Genomic DNA, 18,705 nt, shown 5'->3' on the forward strand with positions numbered 1-18,705 from the left:
TCACTCGAGAGAAAAAGCAGGAGGTGTGGCACTGCCCAACAGAAACACAAGAAGGCGAGCCACAGATGTGAGCGCATCTGTAACTTCACGTTTTCCAGTGTTCACACTGGGAAGAAAGAGAGATGAAGTCAGTTTTGCTCACATATTTTATTTAACCCAATATACTCTATGTAAAATATTTCACCACGCAATATAAAAACTCATTGACATACTTCTTTCTTTTCTTTCTTTTTTTTTTACTAAGTCTTCAAAATTCAGTGTGTATTTTATACTTGTGTTCATTTTGATCCCGAGCCCCTTCGGGTGCTCGACAGCCATGGGATGGGGCAGGGAAGTGACCATCAGAAATGGCTACAGGAGTTCACATCCACCTGGGAAAACTGGAGGAAGTTTCGTGGGCGGGAAGGCATGTGGGATGAGCTTCAGAGGAGAGGACGTGAGAGGCAGGCAGGACAAACGGCCTGGGCACAGACTTCCAGGTCTGATAAAGCGGCAGAACCAGGCTTAGCTTTGGCCATCTCTACGGCTCCCAAGGGCGCCGATCTCAAAGAGGGTGGACGTTTGGCAATTGTGTGTGGAATGTATGAACAAGCAACTGGATGGCTGGGGGGAAAAGCAACAGCCCCAAGAGAGCAGCCCCCAGGGCCTGGCTCTGAAGGTGTTCATTGCGTATCTGGGGAGGTGAGCCCATCCTGGTGGGCCCATTTGGAACCAGTTTCGCTAAGTTAACGAGGCTGCATTCCAGTGTCTGGGGTTGTCTGAAGGTACCAGATGCTCTCCCACACCCACAGTCAATCTGAAGACTCAGTCAGAACCTCCCAAGGTAACACCGTTTAGGCATCTCCCTCGTTCCTGTGGGTGAGAATGGCTTTGCACATCGCCTTGCCAACTAAAGATCCCGCAGACCTGTTCTTGCCACGGTGGCACGCAGAACCCAGCAGCCCTATTTCCTATGTAATTAACTACAAAGACCCTGAATGTGTGACGTGCTTGAACATTAGAGAGAGAAAGAAACCACCGGGATAAAATCATCCACACGCCTATGTGTTAAGTCTCTGGCTGATTCTCAAGTTTGCAGACTTCACAACAGCACAGTGTCCTTACGACAGCTCCGGTGATAATAACAGCCCTTTGTGGCTCTTCTCCGAGTGGCAAGAAGAAAATCCTGAAAGTCGGTGTGCAGGGTGTCTTGATCGGAGACGGAAAGAAAACTGAAAACAAAGGCCGAGGGCCCGCAAACAGTTCCCAGTGTCCCCAGAAAGCAGGCCGAGCTGGAAGCTCCTTCTTCGGTGGATTCCAACTGGGCTCAGCTACGTTTCCACAGGAGGCTCTGCCGTGCTGCCCGGGGAAGAGGGTGCTCAGAGTCAGAGCTGGACCCCCCTTCCATCGGACCAGCAATGCATCTGTCTGTTTTCTGGACTAGGGTTCTGGGTGGGATTTCATTTTTGAAAAGGTCCTCTGCTAAAAACAGAATGACAATCGAATCTCTAAACAAGTGAACAAATGCATGTAAGCATGCTGGGGAACGGAGCTAGGACCCTTTCCCTGTTTCACAGTCAGGGAAACTGAGCCTTGGGTGGGTCAGGGACCTGCCCAAGGAAACATGTTTCGATGTCAGGACTGACTGATCACCAGCTGTTCAGCAATCTTTTCTCCGGCCCTCCTGCCCAGGGCCTTTTCCCTTTTCTGCTACCCAAAGATTGGGAGCTTCGGTTACTGGGAGTCACTGGCGGAACTACAGAGGCTCTGCAAACGGAGACTGCCTTGGTGGAAGGTGCCAATCTGAGGTGGTTTGCAAAGTGTGGCCCCTGAAAGAGCAGCACCTGCACCCCCTGCGGGTACAGGGGGGACAGCACAGACCCTGTGCAGGTGCTAGTGGGGGTTACAGCCAGATCAGTTCCCCTCGAAGGGTGGCTCTGGGGAGACCCGGGCCCTCACTATAGATGTAAATTCCTGGGCCCCACACTGAACCAATTAAGTCAAATTATCTGGAGATAGGAGGCCAGAATGATGTGTTTTAAAACCTATTCCCCATATGATTTGATTCACAATAAAGGTAGAAAAACACTTGTCTAAATCCAGCTGCCGCATTTTACAGATATGAAATCTGAGGCTAACAGAGCAGAACAGACTTGCCCTAAACCCCATCTTGTCAGCCTGCAGAACCCAACCGGATCTAGCTGTTCTCTCCCTGCGACAGACTGTGAGTTTCCTGAAGGCAGGGACACGCCTGTTTTGGTCCATCACTGTGCTCTCCTAGGCCATTGCCTGGCTTACCTTAGGCCTTCAACAAACATCCGTGAAATGAGTGGATGAATGAACAAGTGCTCATCAATGTGACAGGTAGTCTAGTTTAATGACTCGGGGTATTTTGCTTCCACAGTTGGAAAAACCTAGGTTTCACTTCCTGGGAAGTGAAACTTCCCAGGGAAAACTAACCGAATAACCTGCTATTCTGTTGTGGGGAGGATGCACTGAACTAATCTACATTAAGCACCTAGCTTTGTGTCTGGCACGAAGTTAGACCCTCTCAGTAAAGGACTGCTAGTACGGATAAATTATTTTTAGAGAAAGGTTACAATATGATATTTGCAATGGCCATGTTTGGGACAACAGGAAATGGATGGGAATCTTCTAATAAAACTGTGAGACCTGCAGAGGCAACCTATTAACACCTGAGCCAATTCAACTGGCTATTGCTGAAAACAGAATTTAGAGAGCTTCCTCATTAACAGGAGGTCATATGCCCATGTAGAAATCCAGTGTTCTTCAGGGGGGAAAAATGTTCTTAATTAATAGTGGCATTCTATAATAAAAACAAATGCCACAAGACCTTTAGCAACAAGAAGCATTCCAAAAATGCTTCTCAAAAGACAGCAACTCTTACGAAAATAGCAATCACTTAATATTATGCAAAAAAGCACATTTGGAATTTTAGTCCAGAGGTAATTTTAAGTTTCTTTAATTTCACAGACTTAAAGGTTTGTCTGTAAAAGCGGTGCTTATTTTCCTTCAGCAACTCTCTCTCTCTTGCTACTTTTCTTGCAGGTGTCCCTTTGCTACAGGAGGCAAAGGGGCTGGCGAGGAGCAGGGCAGCAGAGGCGGCGGAGAGTGGGTGGAGGGGCAGGCAGAATGGGTGTGGAAATCACAGTAACTAATACACTGGAAATGGATTTTGACCGGCTCCTCTAAATAACTGCTCCTGGTGTCTGTGTGCTTTTACTTAATGTTCCCCTGGAAGAATCGATTAGTGTTCAAACAGCCACAGACTCACACACACAAACAGAATTTTAATATTTTGTGTCATCACTATTTAGCATGCCCGGCACCCTTTGGAAGGTGGGAAGGGAGGCGGTGAAGCAAGCCAACTGTGTTCTGCCCAAGAAGAAAGACCTGTTCAAGTGCGTGCTCAGAGGACACGTGCGTCCCTAGCCGAGCTGGCTAGTGTCTTCACAGTAATGGGAAAAGGGCTGTGCCCTCTCACACGGCAATGCTGAGAGGAAACCCGAGGAGGTCACTGGTGTTATTCGGGGCCCGAGGGCTCTCACAGGCCAGATTCTGCTGCCAATTTCAGGACGGCTTCCGCCAGGCCCTCCTCTCAGCTAGCCCCACCAAGGCGCTGGAATCATCTCATTGGGGGTTTAAATGATTCTGTATAATTCCAAAAGTTTGCTCATCTGCTAAGTAGATTATTCTAACATCCTCCCTACACTCACACATACCTGCACACGCACGTTCCCAGCGAAGCATTCTCTTTAAGGCTGCCTTCAAGGTTACACTTCAAAGAGGGCCAGGTAGGACTTAGCTAGCCAAAGTGAAAGTTACTTGAAACAAAGGAGTTTGGACAGTTGGATAAATGTACTTTTTTCATGAATTCTGAGGACATAAGCTGGATGGTTTTGATGTATTTATTCTTTCATTCCACAAATAAGGGTAACTTCATTGATGAACTGAGGACCTACTCTGTCCAAAGAATTGTGGGGAAACAAAAGTAAATAAGATAGCCCCTGGTCTCAACAAAGACCGTGGACAGGATACGAGTATTAATATCTAAGAAAGGGAAAGACACACGGCACTAACACGAGTGCCTTGAAAGCTGTATGGACAAGCTCCACAGGTATTTATTTACAGGAGCCGAAGAGACTCCACCTGAAATGGTCAGGGAGGAATCCCTGTAGAAGCAGAGTCCGTAGAGCTGCATGCAAGGACAGGGTTTTGACTGTTAGCAATGGAAGGGCGGAATCCGGCTGGAGGGCATGCACGGGCGAAGAAGTGGAGGTTAGAAAGTAGGGGGCATGTTTGCTGGACGGCGAGGAGCCTGACCGGGCCGGGGTGAGTGGGGCACAGAAGACTCATGAGCAGTGAGGGCAGGAAGTCTGGGCCACAAATCCAAGGGCCTCACGTCTGAGCCGTTCAGTGGCAGGTGGGAGCCACAGGAGGTGTTTGGAGTAGAATTCCAAAAATAAAATGTTGCTACCTATCCACTTGCAATTAATCCCCTCTTCTCAGGAGAGACCCAGGGAGACAGATGATCTGGTTTTCATTCAGAAGAAATGTTCCCTCTTTGCAAGCTGAGGACCTCTCTCATTCTGGCATTCTACAAGTCAGACTAAAGACAAGCTGACCTAACCCCAACCCCTACCCAGCAGGCTGCTATTCTGAGAAAGCCTACCTTTCACTACAACCAGGGCCACGCTGTATGAGAAAACAGTCAGACCTAAAGGGTACCGTTTATGAGTGAGCAGACGCTCTCTAACTCAGTAACCATGAGACTGCCTGTGTCTGCTGGGCCCGGGCCAGGCATGTCCTCCTGTTCCACCTGGCAGTCGGTGTGACAATTTCCCCGCGCCAGTAACTGTCATCTCAACACCAGGATGCTGGAATTGGAAATCTGGGCGGGGCCTCATTCCCCAAGAGGGCAGGGTCATTCACATATAAGAACCCTTGTTTAAAAAGGCTGATCCTGTAGAGTAAGTCCTCACTTAACGTCTTCGATGGGTTCCTACAAACTGGGACTTCACGTGAAAAGATGTATAATGAAACCAATGTTACCACAGGCTAATTGGCATAAACAAGAGTTAAGTTCCTACGGCATATTTCTAGTCACAAAAAACACCACCAAAACACTTCTAATACTAAGGACTGGAATAAATGTGAGCTCTCTATGTATGCATTTAAGAAAGACTGATAATAAAAACAAGTAAGGTCACTATTCCCCAACCTGTTCATTCCCGTTCAGAGTCGTGGGTGGAGGGAGCCAATGCTAGCAGCTCAGGCACGAGGCAGGAGCCCACCCCGGACAGGACGCCCTCCCATTGCAGGGCAGCTAGCACACCCTGCACCCCCTCAGACTGGACAGTGCAGACACGCCAGTGCACCCAGTGTGCACACTGTTGGGACGTGGGAGGAAACCCGAGGGGCTGGACGAGACCCACGCAGACACGGTGAGAATGTGCAAGTGCTACAGAGCCCGTTTCCCCGCTCATCAACATTATAATGAAACAATGTAACAATGTTGGCCCTGGCTGGTGTGGCTCAGTGGATTGAGTGCCGGCCTGTGAACCAAAGGGTCGCTGGTTCCATTCCCAGTCAGGGTACCTGCCTGGGTTGCGGACCAGGTTCCCACTAGGGGGCGCTCGAGAGGCAATTGCACATTGATGTTTCCCTCTCTTTCTCCCTCCCTTCCCTCTCTAAAATTAAATAAATAAAATCTTTAAGAGAGAAACAGTGTTGAACAAAACATTATCTGAGGACATGCTCTATGTACCACCCATCCAATTCATCCTCTCTTTTTGTACAGATGGTTCTAGACAAGGTCATTAGCGTGCTACATAAGGTGTGAATACCCATTAGAATACTTTTTTAAACAGCAGAGGGGAAAAAAAAGCCAAGACATTTTATAATGTCTGTTACCTAAAGGGCAAATGAAACGTATAATAACTTTTCCATTTTAAAATGACAATTGCAACTTGAACCATTTTCTTGAGGAAGTTCCCAAATGTTTTCTCATCAGGCGAAAAAACAGAAATACTCTGATTGATCATTTTAAAATGTCCATTTGGTAATGTTCATTTGAGTCTCTCAACCCACCCATTCGTCCGTCCGTACATCCACCCACTTAACAGCCTAATGAGTACAAGCATATGCCAGGCTCTGGGCGAAGTGACCAGATACACTGGCAAGCGAGACAGACAAGGGCCTTGCTCTCCCAGACCTTACATGACTGTGCGTGGCATGGGAATACAGACTTTAATCCAGAACCACAAATAAAACAGTTACAGTGGCATGTGCATAAAAGAAAGGTACCTGGTGCAAGGAAAGTTCCTTTCTTTCTGATCTGATCAGGGTGATTTGATCTTTTCAGGGAAGTCGGTAAAGGCTTCCCTGAGGAAATGGATACAGTATGGTTAGGAGTTAATTCAGCAGAGAGAGAACAGAGCATTCCAGTCAGAAGTTAAGAGCATGGCCGTGCAAACAAAGGCCCTGTGGCTGGGCAAATGGGATATACAGGTGGGACTGAAACAAGAGTGGAGTGTGTGGTGCGCAGAGAAGCAGGGGAAGCCTGGTGGGGATGAGAGGTGGGCAGGGATGTGGATTTTTTTCTTCGTCCCTGAAGCACCTGTAAATCCACCTATTTTATATAAGGGTTGCATTTGAACGGTTCCCTGGTAGCCAGGTGGGGAAGGGATTATGAGGCCACGAGGGAGGGTAAACCCAGGGAGGAGGCTATTGCAGCGGCCAAGGCAGAGATGGTACCAACTTGGGCTTGGAAGGCGGAAGTGGGGATGGACATACACCAAGTTTTTTCTTTTTTAAAACAGGAATGAGGGTCGTGTAGGTCTGCAGTCAAGAAATGCAGCCCGAGGACTTGAACATGTGGGTGGTAACTTCATCTTTAAGGTCGGTGAGTTCAAGGTCCCATGGATGCAGGTTCAGCTGACCTGGGGACTGAGCTCCAGTCTCCCCTCACCTAGCCTGGTGTTTGTTTCATCACATGTTACTTTCAAGTTTTTATCCTGTTCACAGAGGGCAAGTCAGACCTCACAGAGTTGTATCAGCACATATTTAACCTTCAGGAATTAAATGACACACGAACAAAAAGAAAGAGAAAGAAGTCGGAAAGTGGGAGAGGGTCTGGCGATCCTCCGATCCCCACGCTCAGGGAGCCTGTGCCCTGGATGGTGTCCCCGGAGGCCTAGTTCTGTGGCTTGAGTGTGGGCATTTGGGGGCTGAGTGAGCCTACTCTTGGAACATAAGGATTTTCGTGACCACAGAAGGCACTGTGATGACTCCAAACAAAAAAGTCATCAGCCTTAATGGTGGAGGAGAAACTACCTAAGCTGGACTTCGGAGAGGTGGTTTGTCTTTACATTCCACGAGCAATTGTCAAGCCAATTCTGATTTTATGTTGTTTTCCCCTGAAGTGGTGTGTTTATTATAACCCAACCCTTTCACAAGGTGAAACTTGACTGTATTATCTATCCAGTTCACAGATGACCAAACTGAGGCTTGGGGTGAAAACTGGTATGAACAGTGTTTTGCCAGCTGCCGACCTCCCGACCGTGACCTCCGGACCGTGATCCTCACCGCTAACAGTTCCTACCCCACACGTCCACCCAGTCCTTCCCACATTGCGGCATCTGGACAGACGCTAGGCACGTAGTCCATTCCGGGAAAGGAAAATTGGCTGAAATGAATCGTTCTCCTGCACCTTGCCCACAAGGGGTCTTGAAAGTCCCTGCGAATCAGACGTACAATCAACCACAGCAAACCCTCTAACAAGTGTTCTTTCTGGAGGCTCAGCAAACTGGCCCTAAAAGAGGGTCATTACAGGTACAACAGATGCAGGCAAAATTGGCAAGCGGAGCAGAAGGCTCGTTCCAAGCCTTTCGAGAACCGAAAAATGACTGCAAACACATCCAATTAGTCTTCCAGTTGGGGAATTGGGACCGAGCCCCCAAGGAATAGAGTAGTTGCTCTCTCAATAGCAATAATCAATCATCACCCCCTGCTGTCTGAAGATGGCAAAAAGTGTGTGAGAGCCCTCACTCTGGAGTCAGAAAGACCCACCTTGTGCCACGGCTCAGTACCGAGCACAAAGGAACTGTGTGAGGGTTAAAGGAGAGGTGGCAAGTGGAAGCTCTCAGCAGCATTTGGGTTTAGGGAGGAGTACAAACCAAAGCTACCATTCTCAGCTATTATGTGAACAGTGCTTTGCAACTTACAAGCATTTTGACTTACATCGTCCCCTTTCTTCACTACAGTCACACTGGATGAAGGCACGCGCCGCCGACCTAGAATAACATTTCCCTTGCAGGCCCCAGACTCAGAATTCTTCTCAACACTGTGCTCCCCACGGCCCTCACCAGTTAGCCAGCGTTGGCCAGAGGACAGGACCCATCTGCCACGTCCTCCTGAGCGGGAAGAGTGAACTCCCGGGTACGCCTGCCAGGTTGTGATCCATTGGTTGGTTTCTACAACCTTCGATCTTTAAGCTGGCAGGCTGTTCCCTGCTTCCTAAGGTCCCCCAGTGTGGGGTGAGGCGGGGTGGGGAAGCAGAAGGTGACTGATGGCATCCCCCGCTCTGATACTGTTCCCTGCCCCTCTCCAAACATTCTTGTTCTCACATAATGGTCTCTGAGACGCAGTGCCCCAGGCAGGATATCCGAGGTGTAACCGCCACAGCACACTGGATGGTTTTCCCAGAGCACACCACTCTGCTCTGAAATTAGACCCTCCTGCAGGGATGGCTCCAACTCTCGGGCAAGCCTGCCTGACCTCCCTGACTAGATAATGTCCCTGAGAGTGCCCTTATAGCATCCTTACCACTCCTCTGTGATTTCATGTTCATTTGAGTGATTATTTCATTACTGCCTGTCTCTCCCCAAACTGTGAGCTCCATAAGGGTAGGAGACCGCAATTTTTGTTGAATGAAATGAATGAGCAGAGACATCTTTTGTTTTATCTTTTCTAGATGAAAGAAAGTCATCCATGATTAGACATGTCTAATACAGTCGCAAGGACTTAATAGCACAAAGGGGTTCTGAGGATTAACTTCATCCTCCTGCTAAATGGCCTCAGGCCGACTTAATGAGCTGCAAAACTCTAGAGAGAGCTGGTCCGCTTGAATCCAAAAAGATTTCCAAAAGGTGCAACAGACTTTGAACTCTTCCTCCTTCCTCCTCCTTTCATTTTCAAACTGTTTCCTTTCTGCACTCCTAACCTTAAGGTTCGTGCAGAAATTGCTGTGCATCCCCCAGGAGTCGTTCTCTTTGTCTCCCACTGTAATGGAAATTTTAGCTGGGAACAGGACTGCTCAGAACAAAGATGCCATCTCCCAGAGAGGTTTGCAGTTGGATGTGGTCAGACTAGGTTCTATCCATGAGCTGTGAGTACAGGTGTTGAGGAAGCCCATGGGACCTACCTGAAAAGGCATCATAGGCACGTGTGTACACCTTTGCGGCTGCTCTTTATTCCGTCTATCTCACTGCCTAGAATGCAAATGCCGCCATGCTGAATTATGAGGTGGGGGTGCGTGCTCTTGGGGTGGTGAAGCCACTAGTAGGAAGGAGCCTAAGTCCCCAAGGACTTTATGGGGCAGGACTTCCATATCAGCCCCGAACTGCAAACCTCCAAACGTCTATGTGAGTGAAAAACAAACTTCTATTGTATGTAGCCCGTTCAAATCTAGTCTTAACTGATACGAGCTTCTGCCCGTGAAGGCTGAAAGCCTGAGATGCGACCTGGTGTGGTGACGAGGACCCTGAAGGGGGATCCGGAGACCCAGGCCTCGGACTCCTGACTCCACCTTTAGGAAGAACGGAACGGGAGGGGGGTCCTGCCTTCCACTCTCGGACTGTGCAGGTCAAAACACTATCTGCCCATGATGTGATTATCTAAAAACGCTAAGAACTCTACACAAAAGCTAGTATAATTAGTGAGTTTAGCAGTGGCGCACAACACAAGGTTGACATATGAAAATCAACTGTATTTCTAATGAAACTTGACAGTTGAAATAAAACATACCATTTATGATGGCATCAAAAATGTTAAATATTTGATGGATAAATTTAACAAAAACCTGCAGAATGCTGCTGAGAGGAACCAAACATTTAAATAAATAGAGAGATACATCATGTTTATGGATCAGAAGATTTGAGATTGCTAAGATGTCCCTCACCCACCAGAGAGCTAATCCTTCCAATTTTCAACCCTTACATATTCTCATGCCCTCTTGGAGATTCACAAAGTATATTAACATATTTACAGTCCGTGAAGTCGCACAGAAAAGAAAGCTGCTTAACTTTGTTTAATCCAGCATTTCACGCATTTGTTTGAGAAGCTCCCCCACCCTCCGGAGAATGATTAACATCCCAGGGAACTCAGGGACCTCGTCAGAAATGTGCGCTAATGAGGACGAGGCTTAAGGGGGAGAACACAACACAGTTCCTCTCCTCTGTGACATGCAACTGCTTTTTGATTGTTTTCTTTGAAGCACATCGACATGGAATAATCACACAAAGATTTCAAGTGGACACACTGACGTGAAAGGAGAGAAATACATTTCACGTGAATATTTTTCCAAAGGAAGGCGCAGGTCAACTGCTAAAGCACAGGCCGCCTACTCACCCACCCACTCACCTATCTACTCACTCACCTAATAAATGCTTATTGTGCAACTACTATTTGCTAGCCTTGGGTTAGGTGCGTTAGGGAATATCATAAAAGACACTGTTTCTATGTTACAGGCCAGGTTTGAGATCATTTCATTCTAAAAATTGCTACTGGGATCTGGGAGAAGCGGCATAAATTATCCTCCTTGAATAATTGTTCTGGGAACTATTCCGCTGAGGGCTTTGGGGCTGGGCTTTGACTCATGAGTACAGTGTGTGTGGGTCAAGGTACCACAGAAATGCCCAGGGATATTGCTTTTGTCTTCTACTCACACAGAAGGCCACAGACTGTTTTATAAGCCTTGCTTCTTATAGCTCTAGTTAACAGATCATTTTATATTTTTTGAATGGTTTCTTCTATGTAAATTTCTCCCCAAAACCCTTACTTAGTTTGAGAAACAACGCATTTAAGATTGGGAGAGAGGCTTCTTTTTAAATTCTGGAGAGTTTAAGAAGATTTCTCAGGATGGCTGTGGTGGGTTGACTGAACGTGTCCTTTGCTAAGGACTCACGCACTCCTCCCATTAAGCAGAGTTGGGGTCTATTTCCCCACCTTCCGAATCTGGGTAGGCTTTGTGACTTGCTTTGGTCAAAAGAATGTGACTTGCTTTGGTAGAAAAAGGAGAAGCTTGGACTCTTTCGCTCAAAGCCTAGGATGCTTTGCGAGAAAAATGTGAAAGGCAAGTGGAAGATGAGGTACGTGGAGAACCAAGGTCATCCTAGACCAGCTGACAGGTAGGAGAGAACCCAGCCAAGGCCAGCAGGGCCCCCTGGCCCGCCACGACTGAGCAGAGACACAGCACAGAACCCAGCCAGACCACAGACACCACCCGACTGGTCTGCATACCCATAGACGATAACAGACGGTTGTCGTTTGAAGTCACTGAGTACTGGAGTGCTTCATTATGCAGATGGATTGTGGTAATAAGGAGGGACAAAATGACCTTAGAGAGGAGTCAGGGAATTCAGTCCAGCTCTGTGTTTGCACACAAAGGTGCCAACACAGAACAATAACTCGGAATCCAGTCCTTCTGCTTCGTTTTTTAAATATCCAACTCACACCTGTCTTTCAATGCTTAGTTCAAGTACAACAGCCTCAACAACCCCACTTCTATTCCCCTCCACTTAATACTCTTTCCTCCCACTGACCACTCACTGCACTTTCTCTCCCCTTCTCTTTTTGGAAGTCGGCACTTAATGTCTCAAATCAGAGCCATTTGTATCCATGTCATTCCTTTCTACTGAATTCTAAACCAATGCTTTCAAACTATCTGTGAGGAAGAACCACTTTGCTTTAATTTCCCATTCATTGTGAACCAAACCATCTGTGGTAGGCAGCATTCTAAGAATGACTCCCAGTGTCCCTCATCCTCTTAGACTCCCCTCCCCCCTCGAGTGTGGGTGGAACCTGTGAATATGATGAGACAGTCGTGGGAACACCAGGCACCAGCATCTCCCCTTTCCCATTGATTCAGCAAGAGACGCAGAGAAGCTAAGTGACTTGCCAAGACCACAGTGTGGAGAGGCAGTGGGCCTGTGTTCACAAGCACGCTTTTACAAGGTGAACGGTCTTCTCCCATCTCATAGCATCGCACTGTCCTGTTAGCATCCTGCCTATCAAAGCCCCAGGGTCTGTTTTACCTGAAATGGCTGCAAAATCCACCTTAAAACATTTCCCTATCATTTCGACCCAGGAAAAGCAATCCGAGGGTGGCCTGTTTCCTGCCTCCCAGAGTCTGAGTGACACCCAGGCTGGGCACGGCCGCCCCACGGAAGGGCGGGATACACCTGCAGCAGCAGCAGTGCAAGTGGCAGCCTGCGAACAGCTTCCTCGGCTAACTGGACGGGAAGCACAGGACTGGAGAGGTGGGAGGGGCCTGAGCGAAAACATTTAACTCGGGTATTTTCAAACTGTGTTCAGGGGATCCCTTCCGGATGCTGCATGGGGACTGGGGGCAGGGGAGTCCGGGCAGGAGGGGCTCCAGTCTCTTCTTTGTCACACATTCATTAGGCTTTCAGGTAAGACTGTGTGACCAGTGTTCCAATGCTAAGAAAACAAAAACACAAACCACATTTTTTGAAAACCAAGAATTTAAGCCAACCCTTTCCTTGCACTTTTTAAAGACAAACCTATAATTCGATTTGCAATTTTAAAGACAATAAAGGCACATGGTGAGAGAGGTAAAAAGTCAAAAAAGCATACAAGGAAAAATAAATCTTTTCCCACTCCCCAACCCTTTAGCCCACCTCCCTAGAGACAACCACTCTCAACAGCTTCTTGAGTGTTCTTTCCAAAATTTTCAATAAGGAAACTGAGCCCCTGAGGTTGGCTTGTCTGAGATAATTCAGCCAGGGCTGTTTACTGGATGTTATGCTCCAGACATTTCTCTCTTCCTTCATAACTTGCAAGTCTTAAATGTTTCCACAGATTGCAAACTCTCTCCCCAATCCATCTGCAGCTTCGGAAACCACACATTATACATCTTCTGGCCTTACTCACTGAACGGGAAAATCTCAGGCCTTTCTCGTGTGACCATATTTCCCTGTGGCCTTTGCATCATATGGCAGAGAAACAACTAGAATTGCGTTCTCAGCTGGGCAGTGTTCAAGCCAGGAGCAGCAGCTGTAACAGTGCATGCTCAGCAAGTGGTCTGGGCCAGGGGACGGGACCCAGGTTGGAACCAAAGTCCTGGAAGGGGCAACACCTTTGTACCCTTGCCTTCAAGAGACCTTCTAGCAGTCTCGGTTCCTCTCTGGGTGCAACGCCCACCTCTCCCTGGTCCCTGGCCCTCAGGCTGCTGCCCCCACTCCCAACCTCCCTGCCTGCTTGCTGCACCCCTGCCGTTCTTGCATCCCCTCTCTGCAGCCCCCTTTCCCACCTGCCTTCCGTTCTACACCCGTTTCCAGGCTGAGCCCATTTACTGCCTCGTAGCAAAGAGGACAGAGCAGCCAGAGCCTTTCTGTCCTAGAGAAAACCCAGCCAGCCAACATTCCTTGGGCTTCCTATGTGCCAGGCTATGCTGGCAATGTACAGGCCTTATCCTCACAACAAGTCTAGAAGGCGGCACTACTGTCCTGTTTCATAGATGAGAAGATTGACTAGGACGTAGTAGCTGGCATGGGAACATGGGGCCGGCTAACCCAAGCCTCAGGAGGGAATTCTTCAAGTTATTACAGCTGAGGAGTTGCTCTTGACCCTGAGGCCTCTGACGTCATACCTGCCCATTAAGCTGCCCACAGTGTGTTCCTGAAGGGGACAAAACACCTCCGGTGCCCCCTGCAGACTATTAGCAATTCTCCTCCCTCTCGGGGCTCTTGAAGTGGACTCTGAGCGGAAGAGAAGGCCCTAGATCTGTGAAGAAATTAATCCCCACATTACTTGTCAACAGAAGTGCAGACTCCCTGCTGTTGCCTAGGTTACCTGCCTGGAGCTTAAGCCACTGCCGATCACTCCCCTATTTACCTTAATTAATCAGATTGGCCTGGCTCCCTCCGGAGAGGTGCACAGCCCTCCCCGTTCTCCTGGGATAAGCACAGAGGTTGGGGAGCCCGTTCATGGTGAAATGAGTGAAGTATTTACCGCAGGCAGCCAGCCCTGCAGGCCAGTGTGGCCAGAAAGATGGCCACAGAGGGGCCACCTGGAACCGAGGTGTGAAAAGAGAGGCTCCCTGTCAATGGCATTCACTTGTGGAGAAATTTCAACTATCGGCCCTGGCTGGCAAGCTTTGGCTGGCTAGAGCATCATCCTGATACTCCAAGGTTGCGGGTTTGATCCCCGGTCAGGGCAAATACAAGAATCAACCAATGAATGCACGAGTAAGTGGAAAAACAAATCAATGTCTGCCTGTCTCTCTCTTTAAAAAATCAATAATAAAAAAAAAAGAAATTTCAACTATCACTCAGAAGGCAAAAATACGCCCCCAGGCAGGGAATAATTATACATTGTATTATGCAGGCTATTCAAAAGCAAGGCGTGAGACCTGAGAAAATGGCTGTATGTGAATGGCCCATTTCATATTTCATGCTTGTAAATGTTCCACAAGGAGGCATGGGAGGGTGGAAGCCTCTGTCTTCCTACGGCAGAGGGCTTAATTTCTGGGTAACACGCTCTGTCGGCTGACCTGCGTCTGCGCATGGACTCTACACGCATGTCCGGCTTTCGGCTCCTTCCTCTCGGAGTGCTTTTTAGTTTCTTACAGCAGTCACAGATGACTGGACACGTGGCACTTCCTGGGTCACTGTCTGAAATGTCAGAGCTCAAAGAACACAAGATTTATAGATAGATTAACTTCAGCTTTTCACCGGATAGAAAAGGACACGTAAGATAGGCAGACACACCCACACACACACCCTTGGCCTTGGAAGGCTTAAATGTAGCAAAATCATCTAAAGAAGCCCATGACTCTATTGTGAAACCCTACACTAAGCACACTAAGCAGTATTTGTTCTACAAAAAGCCCCACCCTCCTTTATAGGAATTAAATATTTGCCCAGGCTGCTGTTCCTTCAATCATGTCACCAGTCCAAGTTTTCTCTCTCTCATTCAAGGCATAGAGTGAGCCACATTAAAGTTGTTCCCAGCAGGTTAATCCCCACTGACCACCTGCTGTGATTTCACACGTGACCCTGGGCTTGACACTTTAATGGCCAGGCCTCAGTGTCTTCATCTGAAGAAGGGGGAAGATAATGGCTCCCCAGGCTACTTCGTCAGCTCTACAGAGGCTCAGAAAGGACCATGAACATGAAAGCATTCTGTGACAAGGAAGGGCCAGACATGTGGAAGTGGTCATCACCACCTTCCGAGCTAGGTCACCCACGAAACCAGCAATCTCATGTTGTTCAGCTGCAGGTGTGAAATCACTTTGCCCATCTTCTCTGTAAAAAGCCTGTTGAGGTTGTGGATCCCTCCCATCTCCAGCCTGACCTGACCCTTGTTCTGAGGCAAAATGATGCTAAGTTCAGTTAAGTTTACCACTGGTTATCCAGTCACACACTAGCCCGCAGCTAGATAGAAGTCTGAGGTGTTGGGTGGGCTGCAGCGCCAATAAACCACACTGCTCCCAACATCTGAAACGACCTCATGAGAGAAATCCCCAGGGGGAGGAACCTATGCCCTCACAAGGTGCTAACATGGCTTTGGTGATGGAGAGTCTGCTTACTGCATTATTGTATGTGCCAGCTGACCTTGCTAATAACTGCTCAAGCTGCAAACTTCCCACTAAAGTCACCATGTTATAAGCAATTATTTGGCTCTGTGCAAAAATGTTAATTTCATGCTTGGTAAACACATCTCTTGTAAAAGACCAACCTGCCTATAAAAATTGCTTTTGATATACCCAAGATAATCTTTAGGGGAAAGAAAAAGGGAAAGAAAGAAAGGGGTGATTAAGAGAGGGGTATCCTCTTAATCACTTTTACAACCTTCTTTCTCTTGGGCCTTTTTTTTTAAATGACAAAAGAGAGGTGTTGACAGGAAGGTTCACCAAGGAGGCACAGGAATACCCAAATCAATGAAGACTAACTTCTAAGGATGCTTAAATGCTTCCTTGCACGTTCACTGTGCACTTCCAATTAGGTGTGAGGAGTTTGGGAACCCCGTGAATGTCACATGCTTTGGGCTGACCGACCTCCAGCATCTTAGAGTTAGAGGGCCCTGAGCCATGATGATCTTGGTCTGAACAGCTCCCAGGGCTGGGGAGGAAAAAAAAGTCCCGCACACCAGATACCCTGCCAGGTTCCCACGGAGGTCAGGACAGGGGTCAAGATTCCAACCCAGAGACCCTGACTCCCTGGCAGTGTGCATTCAGGCAACATGTGGCCCTTGGGCAGAGGGACAATCTAAGTCACTTTTTAAAAAAATATTTTGTTTATTTATTTTTACAGAGGGGAAGGGAGACAGAAAGGGAGGGAGAGAAACATCAGTGTGTGGTTGCCTCTCATGTGCCCCCTACTGGGGACCTGGTCCGCAACCCAGGCATGTGTCCTGACTGGGAATCAAACCTGCAACCCTTTTGTTCGAAGGCCAGCGCTCAATCCACTGAGCCACACCAGCCAGGGCACTTTTTTTTAAAGTTAAGGAGAGCGACTCCAGTCAACCTCCTCCCCAGTGATTCCCTACAGTGCTGTGCGTTCCCTGACACCACCCCCTGGAACAAGAAGCCAGCTGAAGAAACAGACGGCATAATTCAATTCAAGAAGCATTTCTTCGACATCTACAAGCATGCTTCTCGAAGAGCACTGTGCTTAACCTTAAATATTCAGCTCGTATCTCAAATCTTACTCTCTACTCTGTTGTTATATGGATGTTTCACTTTCACTTTACTTTAATGTAGAAGTGTTTCTTTTCTGTTGTCTCCAAAGAGTTTGAGTACACCCATGGCTTCTGGAAGCTGTGCCTCGTTTCTTTAACAAGAACTCACTGCATGGAAGCCCCTCTGTCCACAGGGAAAGACCCCAGTAACGACAGTATTAGCAGGTGCTAAACGCAAAACAGTGGCCTAAGGGGCCGGCAGGGTGGGGACAGGGAAAGCGGAGATCAAATACAATTTGGAGCAAGGTTCTCCAGAAAAGGGGGTAAGGCTTATTTCGTTTTTGTTTAATGACAACCCTTATCCTTATTTTCCCTGGCTATAGATTTTGGAAAGAAGAAAAGCACAGAAATGAAAATTTGAACCCCCCCACAGGAAATTGGGGAAAGGGTACACAAAATCTTTTTGTAATATTTTTACCATGGCACGTGAAATCTGCAGTTATCTTCAAATAAAAAAATTTCTAAAAAATCCTCCATAATCCCACCAACCCAATAATAACCATTGTTAACAATTATGTGGTGACACTCTTTATCTAGTTTCAACATATATGTCTGAAATTTGAAGGCCTAATTGGAGGTCTGGAACCGGCTTTCTTCACCTATCATTGTGTCAAGAGAAATTTCCCGTTATTATAAGTTCTTTGAAAGTATTTTCAAAGGGTGTATTATATTCTAATACATGGATGAATCATATCCCCTACTGCTGGACATTTAATTGCTTCCAATTTTCCATTATTAAATTTTTTTTCATATTACACATATTTTAATACAATAAGAATTTTTTTTAAGTTTCAAAAAATATCCTGTATATCTCTCATTTCTGACTCCCTCCTTGGGCAGGACTCTCAGAAAGAAAATCCCTGGACCATTTTTTTTTTTTGACGCTGTCATTGCACTCTAACAAAATTCTTTCCTGATGGGAAATCAAGGTGGGCAACATTTTTTTTGTTGTTGGTAAATGAGGTTGAAAATGTCTCAAAAGCAGGACCCCAGGAGACTGCGAAGTGAGTGCCTAATTTGTAATTTTCAAATGCAGGACCATCTGGGAGCCCGGCAAGAGGGTCCAGGAGGCCCCGAAACCCACCTGCCTGCAAACCCAGGTGGGGCCTCATCCAGCTGTCATGCTCTCCTCACATCTCAATGCGGAACGGGCCTTGAAAAGAGACGCACTAAACCAGGACATATGGGACTGTCTTTTGTAAAAGGAGGTTGTTCACTCTGCTCCTAGGAGGATAATAACTTGGGAAATATGCATAAACCATGGCTGCTAGGATATAAACAGCATGAAATTATCCAAACTTGGAGCCATTAAAGATGCACATTGTGAATTTAGAATCAAAACACTCTATAAATTCATAGCAAATCTGCACATTGAAAAATCAGCCTGCAGACTGTAAAAGCAGTTGGTGTAAATGCTCCTGCCAATGCCCCTGACTCTATGTCCCGGGCGGGCACGCGGTGTGAGAGCAGTGGGATTCTTGCGGAAGGCCTCGTCTGCGTCAGGAAAACGAGGCAGCTCCGAGGTCCCTTCCAGGTCGGACATTCTCGATGACTGGTTTTACCGTGTGTTCTGGAAGGGATGTGGCTCAGCCCTTCGTCATGTCTCAAGAGTGCCTGAGACCTTGCTGATTTTTCCATACTTGGGGGTGGGGGGTGGGACAAGAAACAAGGAACTTGGCAAGTTACAGCACTGTGTGTTCCCTGACACACAGGGAACAGGCT

The 18,705-nt window shown here is 47.5% G+C and overlaps 1 protein-coding gene across 2 annotated transcripts in view; it reads right to left on the bottom strand.

The window, feature by feature from the left end:
- Window positions 1–18,705, bottom strand: part of GALNT10 (polypeptide N-acetylgalactosaminyltransferase 10) — a 184,050-nt gene that overhangs the window by 106,137 nt on the left and 59,208 nt on the right. The gene's annotated exons all lie outside the window — the stretch shown is intronic.

Source organism: Phyllostomus hastatus, unplaced genomic scaffold (assembly GCF_019186645.2).
Source record: "Phyllostomus hastatus isolate PE091 unplaced genomic scaffold, TTU_PhHast_1.1 phas_contig_150, whole genome shotgun sequence".
NCBI classification, from domain to species: domain Eukaryota; kingdom Metazoa; phylum Chordata; class Mammalia; order Chiroptera; family Phyllostomidae; genus Phyllostomus; species Phyllostomus hastatus.